This window comes from Cavia porcellus, unplaced genomic scaffold, assembly GCF_034190915.1.
Source record: "Cavia porcellus strain 051 isolate PalLab524CR breed Dunkin Hartley unplaced genomic scaffold, mCavPor4.1 scaffold_8, whole genome shotgun sequence".
NCBI lineage: Eukaryota > Metazoa > Chordata > Mammalia > Rodentia > Caviidae > Cavia > Cavia porcellus.
The window spans coordinates 94,759,863-94,775,824 of record NW_026947491.1 but is presented as its reverse complement, the minus strand read 5'-3'; the positions used below and the strand labels follow the sequence as shown (position 1 = coordinate 94,775,824).

Below are 15,962 nucleotides of genomic sequence, written 5' to 3'. Positions count from 1 at the left end.
ATCCACCAAGCAGAATAAAGGTAGATTTTTAGTTCATGAAAAAGTTACGTTCATGACGGCATACCAGGACACAGCTATGCTTTACCGAGTTCTAAACCACTCAGCTGTGTGGGCCCAGCCTGGGATCACAGTGCAATAAAAACTGCTTATCAGAATAAACTTTTTTTCAATTTTATTTTAAAGAGAATAAAACAAAAGAAGACATAACAAAGCAAATAAGCAGAGCAAGGTAAGCCACACAGCACTTCACAACAGGACAACGGGATATCAACAGCAGCAACTATAATGTCTCTTTTCTTTGAAATAGTTGAGCATACCTTCACATACAGTAATATCAAACATAACAAAATAGTATAAAACCATTCAAGAGAACGAAACCATTACAGGGCATTCAAAACCAAACATCAGAAAATGAACAATGGCTACTATAATATCACGCATATTAAAATCCAGTGAGACACAACATGACAGAACCAATGGAAACCCGAGAACAAAAGCATGGTAGGACTTCAAAGCAGGATGATACTAAATCAGCACTGGCTGCCACGATGTCTTGTTTTCTTCAAAGCAGAGAATAAACTTTTACGTGGAAGTTCACGGTTCTTAGGAGTAAAACAATTGCCCAAGTGTTTGTTTAATCCAAAGAAAATAAAAACTAAACTGCTGCCTAATTTTCAGCCATCAAAAAGGGTCCCTTTTACACTACAGTTTATGTAATGTGTCAGGAGCCTCCCTGGAGATGTGTGTGCTTGGCTCCCGTTCTTTCACTGTTCAGAAACGAAGAGGATGTTAAGAGAATCTCACACTCCGAGCAGTCACTGGCGCAGGAGCAGGGCTGTGGCCCGCAGAGACAGAGCTCGCAGCAGAAGTTCCCACAGTGAGGAAAACAAAACCAGGAAAGGGAAACATTCACTGACAAAGCTGGTGCCATGAGTAAGAATTTGCAAAACTCGATTTAATAATGAACAACAGAGAAAACAAAATAAGCAAAATAATGGAGCAGGGTGCGCTACAGCGTTCAGTGGCACCTGAATTGTTGGGTGGCTCAAGAGCAAAGTTCCCACAACTTGAGCAACGAAGCTCAGGAAAATCCGCTGGGCGCTTGTCACTTTGCTCCGAAACTGAGCGGAAGATGGGACCCCGGAAAACCTGCAGGGAGACTCAGGTGCTGTCCGCCTGCATCTGGCTGTCCACAGCAGTGGGCGCTGCGGCCTGAGCACCACTGTCACCCTGACAGCACAGCCCTGGTGACAGGCAGCCCTGGTGACAGGCAGCACTGGTGTCAGCGCTCAGACATCCGTCACCAGGCTTTTTTGTTTGTGTAAAGTATCTGTGGTGACAGCCCTGAAGAGAGTTAGTGGCACCACCCATAAAGCTAAGAGGAAAACTGTGAGAATCCTGACAGAGCTACAGAAAGAAATCTTGGAAAATTCGTTAAAGTTCCGTAAAAGTGTGTGATTGTGGGGCATCAGAACCAGTTAATTGGTTTCTGTTATTTCTTATGGAAAACTGTTCAGTCACACGCGAATTTGGACAGAACTGAGTTCCACAGCAGCTGTCACTGAACATAGAGAAACGATAATAAAACGGGCCAGCACTCCCGTGGATCTCGCGTGGATCTTGCGTGGGTTGTCCTGCTCATCCCGCTGCTGCCCTTTGGACCCAGTGCTGTGAAGGGCCTGCTTTGCAGACGAGGAACCCAAGAGTAAAGGCCGCAACCCTGCAGCCCTGAAGTCGGAACCAGGCCCTGTGCTCCTCCCTCTCTGCCACGGGGCCAGGCAACAGCCACACGGCTCGGGAAGGCCTGCGCCTTCGCCTGTTGGGCCTGATCTCCGGGCCCAGGTGTGGTCTGGTCCAGGTGCTAATGCCCAGGCCTCCCCTTCTCTGGGGCAGCAGGTGGAGGCTCGGCTTACACAGTGCCCACTCCACCTCCTGGAGCCACTTGTGGCCTCCTGCTCTCCTAACCCTTCCCGGTATCAAGGATGCAGAATCGCACATCCCAACCTGCACTTTTTCCCTTTGTACTGGAATCGAACTCAGGACCTTGTACCTGCCTGGCAGGCTCTGTGGCATCTGCTTTTAAGTTGTGCAGTTTTGCTTTCATGCCAAGTCATTTTCACAGAGACACCCATGCATGAGCGCACACACACAGTAAGAGTTTACTTTTTAAGAGTGTTTTGGGCTGTCTTACCCCCGGCTTCCTTCCCGCCCTCCCTGTCTGTCCAGAGCTGGGTTCGGGTCTGGGGAGGCAGCACTTACCTGTTGGCATGTGGCTTCTGAGCTCTGGGGACCCTGGTGCCCTGCTTTGGTCTTTTTGTCCTTGTGTGTCAGTTTGTGGCTGACCTTGGCATGTGGGTATCAGTCATGCATCCGGGTCGCCCAGGACCATGTGGAGCCCGTAGGGACGCCCACCCCAGCATCCCTTCTGCTCCCGCTGCTGGCCTGACCGCGTGCACTGCAGACTCTGAGGAAGCCCCGGGAGGAAGAAGTCTCCGCAGGCAGAGGCCCAGGCAGGAGCTGGAGAGGGGCAGGCAGGAGATTGGCATCCTGGCCCGGTGCAGCCTTGGATGGAGCCCAAGTCTCCCCTCGGGGCCGAGCGCTGACTCCACAGAAGGCAGTACCCAAAGATCGCGCCTTGGGGAGAGATCAGACGGAGGACCGCCAGATATAAAAGCCAGTTTTATATTAAGACTTAAGCTTAAAACTTAATTTTTTTTATTTAAAGAGTAAAAAAAAACAGAAAAAAGGGTAGAAATAATAGAGAATTTCAGAAAAATAAACAGAAATCACTAGTTGATAGGTTACGTATTGTCATCTTAGAAATAGTTGTTCAAGTTACAAAATTAAAGCACATGAAGTGATATTCAAATAGTGACACTGCAAACAGTTCTGCTCAGTGATCCAACAAAAGCTTAGTAATATGGTTATCAATCCTACACATTTGTTTTTTATCTTAATGAGAGTAAGATTAAACATGTCAAAATAGAATAAAACAGTTCATAAGGAAACAGTTTAAAGAAACACAGATTTCTAAGCAAGTCCACTGGAGATCTTCACTGTCTATCGTATTGTCTCTAGTTTTCTTCCAAATAGTTGTCCCCATCTTCACACACATTGAATACATACTGTATATTATAGAACAAATCAAATCATTACAGGGTGATGAAGGCTTTTTAGGTCTTTAAGATCTGATTTTGGGGAAGTCAACAATGACTACCATAATGTCTCTCATTCTCTTCGAAGTAGTTGTCTTTATCTTTACGTATGCTGAAATTGAACATAAGAGATGAGACTAATATCACTCTGAACAGTGAATAATAGTATTGCTAGATTTTATATCATAATGCTACAGAATTAGCATTGGGTTTCTTACTGTCTCTTCTTCAGAGTATCTGTTCATTACATCGTGCATTATATAATCTGTTGCTGTAAATAGTTTAGAAATTCTTCCCATGTGTGAATCTCTACATGTATATCTATCCTTTCTGTATTTTAGGGAAAAACAGATTAAAACAAGATAACAAAACAAGTTCCTAGAAAAACATGAAATGACAAAGACATATAAGACCACAATATTAGGTAATCTACAGTAGTTACTATGCTTTCTCTTGTTATTTTCAATAGAATTGTCCACATCATCAGGCTTTACATAGTTAAGCATAGCATTGCATAGCTATTTTTATAAAAACACATCTTTGGAGACATTGTAGGACTTGAAAGCAGTTAATAATCAAAACTAGAATGGATATCTTTTACATCTTGTCATCTTCAGAGTAGTTGCCTCTACTCTTAGACTTGATACTATGAAGCATACCAAATTTGAATAAAATCAGTCAAGGCAAAATAGCAGTCTAACAAACCAGCTTCAAATAAGATCAGTCGTAGTAAGACAATGTAAGTAATACAGGGTTTCAGTGTAAGTTAATAGGAAATTAAGGATAGTTACCATGGTATAGCCTGTTATTTTTTGGGTTAGCTGTCTGTGCCCTCAAATCTCATATGAGTACACAGACCGGAACAAGATATCAAACTAAACAGAGTGATAAGACTACAGTGGCTTTTAAATTCTGATACACTATTAATAATGTCCTCTGCCTTCCTTTTTTAGACAGTTCCTCCCCTTTCCCCTTCTCAGAATGCTTTGTATATTTTGGGTCCCACTAGCTCTTTTAGTTTTTAGATTTAGGGGGCCAACCTGTTATCTATCTGCGTGTTGCTAAACCTTTTTACCCCTGAGCTTGATCTTGAGCTGTACTCCTTTACTTACTAAAGTCACAAGGTTTTCCTTCCTTCCAGCTGTATAGTTCTACACTGCCCAAAAGTGTCATAGCTTTCCAGTCTATCTGCGGCTGCTGGATGAGTTGTCCCTATTTCTCTATGGTTTCCTGTCACATATAGCATTGTTTTCTCATCTTTGACTCTCAGCTTATTAACCCTCTTTCAGGTTGAGTGTATTTCCTATTCAGAGCATCTGGATGGATCCTGCCTCCTAATCTACTCTGCCTGTGTTTCTCTTTTGTTAGTGTATCAAGGCTGTCTATATTAAAGACTATAGCTTACTGTGTCTGCCTCATCTCTGCTATTCTGTTCTTCTGCTATTATTTGTCCACTTTACTCCCTCATTCCACTGTCTGCCCTGTTCATTGAGGCCTTTCTGCCACTGTTGTTGGAATCCTGGTATCCTTTCCTCTCTCTCTCTGGAATGTCTGTCCTTCAGCACTCTCTGTAGGGTTGGTTGGTGGCTATGAACTCCCACAGTTCCTCCTTGTCTTGGAAATACCTTGTTTCTCCATTAATTTTGAGAGAGAGTTTTGCCGGGTACATCAGCCTTGGATGAAAATTATTTTCTTCCATGGCTTGGATTATTTCCCCCCAGGCTCTTCTAGATTTGAGAGTTTGTGTTGATAAGTCTGTCATTATTTTGATGATTTGTCCTTTGTAGGTAATCTGCTCCTTTTCTCTGGCCCCTTTTAATATTCTGTGCTTGTGGTGGATTTCTGGAATCTTGATTATTGTATGTCTGGGTGTAGATCTGTTTTGGTTGTAGGTGGCTGGAGTTCTGTATGCCTCATTTATCTGGATATCGTTTCTTTTTCCTATGCTTGGGAAGTTTTCCTTGATTATATCTGTGAATATTCTTTGTAGTTCATTTGTGGTTACTCCTGATTCTTCATTTACGTTTTTTATTCTTAAGTTATAAATGCTCTTGTCATCTTCTAGCCTTTGAATTGTTTCTTCCTGCTTCTTTGTTATTTTTAAGAGGTCTTTTCTTTCACTATCACACATCATAAATCTCTCTTCAAGGGTTGAAAGGCTCCCTTTAGTTTCTGTCGAGGCATTTTGCCAGCTTGCAATGGAGTTTTTAGTTTCCTGGTAATCTCTTTGGATCTGTTTCATGTATTCTAGGTTTTGTTTAAATTCTTCATCAGAGGTTTCTCTTCCTTTTCTGAGTTCCTCTGTTCTTCCATCTGTGTTCTCTTAGGAGGGCCTTATCATTTCTTTAATTAACCTTTTTATATTTTGCCTCACTTGGCTCAGAAGTACAGCTTCAGATTTGTCTATGAGGTCACAAAGGTATTTCTTTTATGTCCGCTGATGCTGTCTAATATTGCATGATTACTGCACTGGTTCTCTTCTGTATTTACCTCTCCTGGACTGGAGGGTCAGCGGCTGGAGGATTTTTTTTTTTTTTTATTTCTATCTCTTGTCATGTTTCTGGTTTCTTTCAGACAGGTGAGTCCTGGGGGTCTCTGGCCCTCTCCATATTGCTTAGGGTCTTTTGAAGCTTGCTGACTGGGGTTTTGCTGCCCTCCCCAGTTTGCTGTTATCTGAGGTACAGGCAAGGACACAGGGACGGTGCAGGCTAGCCTCGAGCCTCTGAGCCAGTTGACCTGCATTTCTTTCAGGGACTTATGTTGTACCTTGTGGATGTCACCGAGTCATGGCCTTTTTGTCCTTGGCTATTGGGTCCCAACCAGAGGCGTGGCTCAACCCCAGCAGAGCCCACCTATCCTCTCTGCGCCAGGGGTGGCCGACTGAGGATGCCGCGGCGCCAGGCTCTGCCCAACTCCAAGATGTCCTCCAGCCAGTGACAGCAGCTGCGGGACCCAGTCCCCGCACTCACCGGGAATCAACGCAGCTCTCCTCTTGACTCCACTCCACGCCTCGAGTCCTCCAGCCAAGGGCTCGGGCCTCAGCAATGCCCTTTATCGGCAGCTTCAGCTCCACCTTCAATCACCTGACTTCACGGCGCTCCCAGTACAGCACGGACGGGTCTCAGGGAGGGCTACAGCCCTCCACCCGAGCTTTTCCCTCCTCTTCCTACTTTTATTTTTCCCTTTGGTTTCTTCCTGGCTTAATAAAAATCATCTTCCTATCATCTGGCCCTCTGTCAAGTTCTAGCACCTGAGCTGCCTTCCCCACAGAGGCTCTCAATCCAGCCCCCCATCAAGCCACCAATTCAAAAAGAAAACTTAAATTGTTTTGTTTGCTTTATTTTGTTTTGTTTTGAGTAATGAAGTTCAAACTCGTGGCACTTGCCAGGCTAAAGCATAAATGTTAAAAAAGCAAAAGAAGGGACTGGGGATTTAGCTCAGTGGTGTCAGCGCCTGCCTGTCAAGTGCAAGGTCATGAGTTCAACCTCTCCAAAAAAAAGCAAAGGAAGAACAGAAAGGCTGACACTTGGGGTACAGATCTGAGTTGAGAATCACTGTGGGTGCCTCCTGCAGTGGCTCTTGGCTCGGGGACACTTTCTGTTCATGAACACTTCCATTCACACAGAAGCATCTGGAGGATCCTGTTCTGGCTTGTGGACTCGGCTTTAGGTGACAGATGTGACGGTGCCAACCTTTCCAAAATCGAGGAGGGGATTATGTACCTGAACTGAGCTACTACTGTTACATGCCCAAGAGGAATGGGGAGCAATTTTAGAAGAAAACTTTATACTAATCTGACTAATTGGAATGGAAAAAATCACGTGGAAAGTTCAGAATAAGCAACCGAAACAAAATTACATTCCAAATAAGAAATTGACAGAATTGTACTTGAAATGGATACAGCATATAATGTATGAAAAGCACTTACAAATAAAGAAGAAAAATGGACCAAAGGAAAAACGAGTGGAGGAAAAGAATAAACAGAACACAGGTGCTAAGTAGTATGCATGTACAGCAATATAACATCACTAAATACTCAAAAAGCAGGAAAATAGGGTTATTTTTATCTAAATGGGGAGGAATAAAAATTTTTGTTTCCCACTGCTGTCAAGCACACATTTAGAGATACAGGCACAGAAGTCCATTGAAAATCATCTCAGTGGCCTCTTTCAGCAGTTCGTCAGTGTCTGTCCACGTTCCTTTGAAACCGCGAACCTGTGTATCTTTCTCCTGAGGAAACAGATGGAGCTGAGGGATCTTTTCTTTGCAGTGGTAAACCTCAGGCTGGCCTGCAGCCTGGAGACGCCCAGTCCTTCCTCCCCGAGGGGCCTGGGAGGAATTGTTTTCCAGAGTATTCCTCATAAGCTTTTCATTGATTTGATAGGCTGGCTGGATGCTGCTGGGATACATTACAAAGACTGACACTTGGGGTACAGATCTGAGTTGAGAAGCTGCAGAACCCCTTCCCTCAGAGCTTGGGGGTGCCGGGCGGAGGGACGGAAGAAGGAAAGAAGATTTTAAAAACTGAAATGTGTACCTGTCACCACTCCCCTGATGACTGGAAACTGCATGACTTACAAACGTGTGCTAATATATGTTAGAATTAGTACAAAGCCTGGCTGACTAATGTAACATTGCTGTGCTGATCAGTGGTTGATGACTGTAACATCAGCGCAGTGTATCATGGACCCTGCACTTGGAAAGACGTGCTCTACTGTCACCTCTGAAATTGTTGCTCACACTTGCTGCATGCTGAAGAAATCCCCCGCCGACCCTGTGCCCTCCCCAGAAACAAAATCCAAGACCCTGATTGGCCCAGCCCGTGCCAGTCAGTGAAGCAGTTATTTTTAGACGGCAGCTGAATCCTCTGGGATAAGGAACCAGGCATCCTCAGCAGGATGCAGAACCTCGTAGTTCCCACGGCTGTTCAGATCGCTCTGCCGCTTTGGCACTCACCACACCTTAAATTTCACTTCACACTGAAAAACAGAAAAATACATTTTTCCTTAGATTCTGAAAAGAATGGAGGGAGGAGAGGAGAATCACGGGCCCTGAGTCTTCTTCTGTCCTCTCTGGGGCACTCTGGGGTGCACGCTGGGCAGACTGAGGGTCCACCACAGCCATCTAAGCTGCTGCACTTCTGGGAGGGGCTTTGGGGAGCAAAACTGATCAGAAGAGCACCCACACACTCCTTGGGGCCCTGCGTGCCTCAAGGGGATGCTCATTTCACTTACATCTGGTCTTAGTTACTTCTCATTGTTGAGGCACATCACCTGACACCCCACTTAAATCTTAGCTCACAGTTTGTGGAGGTTTCAGTCCACAGTCAGCTGGCTCCAAGGCAGGCGGGGTGGCAGGAGAAACAGTCTGGCAGGGGAGGCAGGAGGCAGAGATCAAAGGAGGGGGGAGAGACAGACTCTTCTGGTCCACACCTCCATCACCCCATCCTGCATTAACGACAGTTTCCTAACCTTTCACATGACAGTGTCATGCAGGTTAGTTTGCTCTGGGCTCTAGTAAAAATATAAAAGGAAATAATACTAGAAGCAGCAGCTTGAACAGTGCTTTTGTTTTCCCCACTTGGTAAACCCTCCCTTCCATTGACCAGGTCTGTGGATCTTTCTGGTGGCCTCATGATACAGGTGGTCACATAAATCTAGCAGTCCTCTCCCCGCCCTGCAGCCCAAAGACCCACATCGCCTTGGTTGTCACACGGAAGTACCTACTTTGGGAAGCAGGAGGCATCAGTGTGTGGAAGCTTGGCTCTTCTGTTGGTGTTTGCTGAGCCTGTCTAGGACCTTGTGAGGGCTCCAGATGTCTGTGAGGAAGCCCGGCCCCTCCAAGGTCGAGGCGGATGCCAGGCAGCTGGAGTTCCAGGTTCTCAGCAGCACGGGCAGTAGCTGAGGCCATCTGACACCAGCTCTAATCGACAGGTAGCTGAGCTCTCGGCCAGGAGGCGGGAGCAGCTGGGGTCTGTCCCTGGGGAGTGCCCGTCGGTAGATGCGGACCTGCTGCAGTACCCCTTCCTGTCTTCAGGAGTGCAAAAACTGCACTTCCTTCAGGGAGCGTGTGTGAGTTCCGGAAGGGTGCGGGAAGGCAAGGGTGGTCCTGACCCCAGGGAGGAAGGTTGCAGAGGCGGTGGCAAGCAGATACAAAGCGTGCTGTGTGGACTGATGTGTGGACTGACCGGGTCATCAGGACTGGGTCACCCGGAGGAGAGAAGACTTTTCAGGCAACCTGCCGGGTATCTGCTGAGCCCAGCTGTAGAAGTTAATGTCCCATGATGGTCTTTCTCTCCAGAAGATGAGGAACTGTGCTCCTTTCATCTCTCTGACATTTGCTCCTCTTGTTCACTTTCAAAGGAAGCCCCTTTTGGTAGTTGAGAAAACTAATAAACCAGATCAATAATCCCGTCCCCCAGGGCTACTCAGGAGCCCATAGGAAGAAAACCGGATTAATCTTCTGTGTGCATATAGTCAGTAACTGTACATTTTAATCTGAATAAGCCCCTGGAGGAATGCCTGCTGCATGCAGAGCCGCTCAGAGAGCACCGGGCATCTCACGGGCCATGCTGGCATGGAAGTCCCTGTGTGCCCACGGGGCATCTCCAGGAGTGAGCAGGGTGCAGAAGCAGGCTCACAGGGGAGAGGTGAGGACCTGGCTGGCCTTGCAGTTGCAAAGCACACTTCTCTTTCCCAGGACCCAGGCTCAATGCAGTCGTCCTGAACTGCTCAGCAGAGAGAGCTAAACGGCCAGGTGTTGTTGGGTTCCTTCCAGAGCAGGGTTCCTTCTCCTGTTTTCTGATTAACTTGGAACAGCCTGCTGAGGGTTTCTGTGACCAGCAAACAGCCCCGAGACCTGATCCTGAGGAGTTCAGGTCAGGGCCCAGGTGACGGGGACTGGAACAAAACCAAGGAAGAGTAAGATTGGTCCGTTTGTTCCAGACGTACTGCTCTGTCCTGTGACACTGCCCAGAGAGAAGGTGCTCAAGTGTTCCTGTTAAAAGCCTCCTGCATAGAGTCCACCCACCCCTGCGGGGACACATCAGGGACACCAGGTAACCGCTGAGCTGATGCCGTGTGGACTTGAGGCAGGGTTACTGGGAGGAGGATCAGGTCTGACTCCAGGAACCCTAGAGCCAGCCAGTGAGCATGTGACCATAGAAAATGGGGGAAACTGAGGGTGGGGCAGAAGGAAGCAGAAGGGGCCTTCTCTTGCCGCCTGCAGTTGACTCAGAGATGGCTGGCTGGTGGCAGCCTGGTACTCCTGTGTTTCCTTTTCCCTTGAGTAACATGGCCCTCCAGCTGTCTGCGTCCTGGGTGGCACCACACCCAGTGCTGGAGCCCACAGAACCCACCTGCTCGTCTGTTTGCCGAGGGACATGCCCACGTGGGGCTCCACCTCTGGCGAGCTGCACTGAGGTGGTGGTGGCCCAGGAAAGCTAAGCAGCATCCGCTCTCCCGCCCCGGGTCTGCACACCTGGGCCCCGTGTGAAGCGAGGAGATCAGGAGGACGGACCCTGTCCCTGCAGGGAGCCAGGCCGAGCTCACTGCCCCCGCCAGACCACTGGAGACGTGCTTTCTCATCGTCTCTGTGCTCTCCTGTATCGCGTCGTGCCGGTCTCTTGTTAGGAGGGATAGAAGGTTTTCACTTGGCTGCTTTCTGGACAGATGGCGAGGACATGGGACCTGGCCTCCCCCGCCGCTCACCTCTGGATCATGCGGTGGTTTTCATTAGGTCCCAGAGGAGGCCAGGCTTACGCGTCATGCCAGGCTGCCGTCCAGACGCTGCTCATTCATCACGGGCATTGCATCCAGGTACCGGTTCTCAGTGCAACTGCTGGGCAAGACGCCACAGCCCTGCCACCATCATGTTTGGGGCCCAGTGGTCATGTGAGAGCCATCCAGAGACATCAGGCAGCTTCCGGCTCCACCGAGTTCTCAGCTTGGGTTGTGACAACTGTGAATGTCTCCTCACTTCCTCGAGTGTCCCCGGAAGGCAGCATCTTCCTGCTCATGTCCATCTCATGACCTTAGGAGTCTGCTGGCCTGGCTACTTTTGAAGGTGATATAAAGGAAAATTCAAGCCACTAAAATCAGAAAATTCACTTACGTGTTTCTCTTTCCATGCGTGTGGAAGATGAGATGTTGGTGGCCCCGGACACACACCCGTGGCCTCCATGGTGATGCCCATTTTGTGGATCGGACCCTACTGGGGACACGCATGGCAGGGTTTTTTGGTTTCTAGTGGAGGCTTGGAAATCAAGCCAGGGTTATTTCCAGCAGAGAAAAACCGTGTTTTCATTCTTTGTGGTACCATGACACTGGCCTGATTTTGGGAAGAGGTGCACACAGGTATCAAAATGTGGGTTTCTTTGCTCCAGAACGATGGACCGTGCTTCAAAGCCTGTTGGTCCGGTTTGTTTTCCATGAGAAAACCAAAACTTGAAGAGTGTCATGTCAGAGGCCGCTGGCCCTAAACGGGTTTCCTGAGGTTCCAGGGTATCTTTCAACTCTGCCTGTACAATTCTGGACTATGATAGTTTCAGGTCTTACTTTCCTGCATGTGAGAGGGGGACACAGTGCCCTTACCCGCTTCATCTGTGGGTCTGTTCCAGCATCAGATGGACGGTAGCAGGGAAGCTGCCCTGTGAGTGAGCGCGCTGCACACGGCTTCCCGCCACCATTAGCAGCCTCCCCGTTCCAGTCATTGGCTTCCGTCGATGGACATCTTCCCGTGCCGACCTGACAGACACCGTGTTGGATACTTGACTCCCTTGGCTAGAAACTCATCCAACCGGGTTATTTTCACTGGGTTTAACCACTCAGCCTGGCTGGCTTCGAGCACCCCAGTGGGGTTTAAATCTGCTCACTACTGGCTAAATGATATGTTTGAGGAGAAAATAGCAAGCAGTGATCAACATCTCATTCACAGGCATAATACACCACCAAAACTCTGTCTCCCTGTTATTATTAATATGCTGCTATTACTTAAGGTGCGAGGTGTCCTGGCGCTGCTCCTGCCACACCTTACACAGATGCACGCGGGGCCCTGCCCCCCATCACCCGCTGTCTTAGGAGCCGGGAAGCCGTGAGGCTGACGACATGGCGGGGGCCTGGCCTTCTTTCCACTTGTCACATCTCCACAGCTCAGAGTCATCCCTCGGCACCGAGGGTGGATGCTGCAGTGCCCAGTGCTAGGCCCTTTCCCCTTGGCAGGCCCTTTCCCTTCTGGCAGGATTGGCTGATGGCTTGGTCTCTGTGGCTCAGAGCCAGAACCTGAGAGTCAGAGAAGGGAGTGGACCGCACCCCAGTCCACCGGTGTCATCCCAAGGCCACCGCCCGTCCATCCTCCCTTCTGCTTCCAGCTCCACAGGCTGGAATATTCAGGGGTCGGCTGGTAACAAGCACATGACATAGGACCTGGGTGAGCCACAGGGAGAAAGGAGCTGAAGCCGTGCCACTCACGTGGACCCTGCTTTCCCGTGGACTTCATTTCCTCGGCTGCAGTGGAGCCCAGCTATGAGGGCACAGAGCAATTCCGTGGTAGATGTTAGTGACATAAAATAACATCCAAATGTGCTGGGGATAGCTTGCGCTCCCACACCAGCCCCACTTAAGATCATCAGAGCAGGGCAGCCCCCGCCCGGACATGCTCGTGAGTCCAGCATTCGGCCAGAGCCAAGCCGTGCCCCTGCTGGTCCTCCTAGGGTCAGGCAGAACTGACACCAGGGGCCTGCCCTGGGCACAGATGTTACCCATGGCGTGTACCCTGGCAGGGTCCTCAGGAAAGCGGCAGCCTGCCCTACCCAGGCATGCTTTCGCCTCTGGTTTTTATTTTGATGTTGGCCTCTCTGAACAGGATGCTACTGGCCACATGCAGTGCTGCACGGCTGGTACCCTTCGTGCTGAGGAGGGTGGTGACCCTTTCTCAGCTGTGTGGGAAACGTTTGATTTCGCTAAAAACCGTAGTCCCCTTCATCTCTTCGATTCTGGTCCCCTTTATCTCTTCGATTCTGGTCCCTGGCAGTTGCTTGCTCCATCTCAAGAGTTTTAGTAGGAATTTGCATGCAGCTTATCCTGCCTAATCATCATTCGGATATCTTATTTAAATCAATTTCCAGAGGATTAAGAATTTCGCAATGAGGCAAATCTGATTTTCAATCCTACCTCCTAAAATTCCTCATAAATGTGTGATTTTCTTGACGCGCACTCCCTAGGGTTATTGTAGGGATGAGGAGATAATATTTGCAAATAGCTTTAGTATGTGTGCTACATAGCAGGCATTCAGCAAACGTGAGGCTGTTGTTGTCGTAAATATAATAATAATGGTATCATCTCTCTTTCAACTGTGATCTCCTAAGCAACAGAAATAGGCCACAATAGCTCTGCTTTCCTCCGTGTCTAACATAGAATTTGGCAAACACATGGAATGTTGCATGAGCGTGACTTTCAGAATGGGGTGGTTTCGGCATGGCGGAGAGAATCAGAAACCCCTCCGCCCGGTGGCCGCACACCTGTGAGAGAGCGAGCGTCTGCTCAGGCACTACCCTCCATAGTGCTCCGGAAGGTGCACGTTCTTTTCCCTTCTGGATCCTCAGGTTTCAGAATTTTAAAATCTGGACAGTTAGGAGAGCTTGACGTCTGGTTTCCTTGACAACCATCCTGTAAATAGTAAGGGCCTGTTGCTCAGGGTGAATGTCAGGGTAGCTGAAGTCTAAGTAGACTAAAGCGAGACTTCAAGGTCAAGGTTGAAATTAGCAGGAGGCCTTTGGTTAGGGTTTGCTGGCTGTCTTGCAAGCGCCCGACTAAGGCGCCATCTTTGAGAGTCCAGTGGAAGGGTTCGCCCTGGTTACAGGCCAGCAGGAGCAGGGGTGCCATGGAATCTTGCCCTTTGCCTCCCAGGTTTTGTAAAAGGAAGTAATTTTAAACCAATCAGAAATTAATTAAGTAACACTTCTGGGTCACCCTCCCTGGCGTCCTGCCCCTGCAAGTTGCCCTCCTGTGCATTCAGAGCCCGTTCACCTCCAGATGGATTTCTGCTGTGAACAGAGCAGGCACTGGCCAGGGCTTCCTCTACAAAGTGCTGCAGAGCCCTGGAGCCAGAGCACCGCGTCTCATTAGCATGGCACAGCGTGGTGCCTCCTTAATTGTGCCCTGCCTGGTCCTTCGCAGGGTTCACTGGGCAGCAGGTGACAGGGTGAAAGGCAGCACGGGGAGAGAATGCAGCCCCAGTCTGTAGGTCACTGAGAGCAGAGTAACACGCTTGCCGATAAACTGCCTCATGGTGCGCCCAGGAAGCCTGGAGCCTGAGGGCACGGATGCTGCCTGGAATCCGCTCCCGGCCTCAGCTCTGTGCTGGCGCGGTGCCCTGTGTGCCAGTCAAGCAGCCCTGCTTGGCCTCTGTGGGGTTATTGCCACACCTCCTCCTCCTAACTGCCCCTTCAGTGCCATGGGATTCTAATACCCAGCACCAGGACAGCTGTGATATTTTATTGGCCCATTACAAATGTATGCAGTAGATAAGTTTATGGTAACAGGAGTCAGGCTTTTTTTTTTGCATTTCTTAGGGAAATGATTATCTCCATTAGCACTCTCAGCAGGAGTCAAGTGCAAGTTCATAAATAAACACACACATGCTGTATTTGTGAGACACACCTGTGTATACACACGGAAGAGGTCGAGTTACAGTTCAGGAGTCAGCAGAGGTCAGAAGAGTGCCTCTTTAGGTGACGTCTTCACCCACAGATGTCAGCATGGTGGCCTCCAACTCAGAGGAAGAGCAATGTCTTAAGAGCCACCGCCATGGTTACCATGCTATGCCATCCCCCACCCCTCACCAAGGTCAGCCCTTATGTTCCACATTACCACAGTGCTTTCTGGAATTATCTGCATTTCCCCAAATGTGACGTTGCTCCCTGAAAGCAATCAGAGGGACAGCACCTCAGACTTGGAAGAGCACGTGTTTGCTGCATGCCCGAGCGAGCAGTCTTACCACTGGGTCTCCTCTGGAAGCACTGCTGGTGTAGCTATACCATGGCACATTACCAAAGCTAGTGCCCAGTGCACTGTGTGCCCGCACTGCGAAGTACACATTCATAAATTCCTGCTGTGCTCTAAAAAGAACTGCAGCTTCTGAAGTCTTGAGTCCAGGCTGCGCAGGAGCTAGTGTGGTTTTCTCCTCCATGCATTGAGAAATCTGCTTGTTGAGGAGGGAAATTAAATCACTGTGGCAGCTCAGGCAGCCTAGTTCCCAAATCGGAGCTCCCAGAGCTTTGAAATGCTCCTCTCCTAACACAGAGGCTGGGTGGCGCCAGGTGGCAGCGAGTGTACCCGAGTGCTCCAGTGACCAATCACACAGGAGTGTCCAACCCAAGGAGGTGACCCCTCTTGCCAGGCTACCAGAGGGAGGGGCCGCTCCCGATCCTACTGGGCACTTTCCTTTATCAAGCTCTGAGAAAGGCCCCACCCTGCCCTGCGTAGCCTGCAGTGGGAGGTTTGGGGTGACACTGGGGTCCTTTCTAAAGAGTGAGGTGGTGTTAATTAGTGTAAAGGACTCAGCCAGCGAACACTGGGAGAAGTGCTACTTTCTGTGTCTCCTCCCTGGCATTGCTTAGAGGGTAATTTGAGTCACCAGGCTGCTAGTTAGGAACAGATTGCAGGGCTCCACCCAGCCCTGAGGCTCGGCTCCTCCTAGGTTGTGGGAGCTGCGCTTGTGGCTGGCTGCCTCTGCTCATCCACCTCTGCATCACTGGCCACTGGCCCGAGTGCTTGGCTCAGGCAAACCCTTTGGATTCACCGCTGGCTC

At 49.1% G+C, this 15,962-nt stretch overlaps 1 protein-coding gene across 4 annotated transcripts in view; it reads left to right on the top strand.

Moving 5' to 3' along the window:
• Positions 1 to 15,962, top strand: part of Large1 (LARGE xylosyl- and glucuronyltransferase 1) — a 324,947-nt gene that overhangs the window by 179,570 nt on the left and 129,415 nt on the right. Inside the window, exon 1 of one of the 4 annotated variants that reach the window (XM_063255552.1) lies at positions 10,116 to 10,212. The exons of the other annotated variants lie outside the window; for them this stretch is intronic. The gene's annotated coding sequence lies outside the window, so the exon portion shown is untranslated. Of the gene's footprint in view, positions 1 to 10,115; positions 10,213 to 15,962 lie in introns of those variants that run through there. 4 annotated transcript variants of the gene reach the window in all.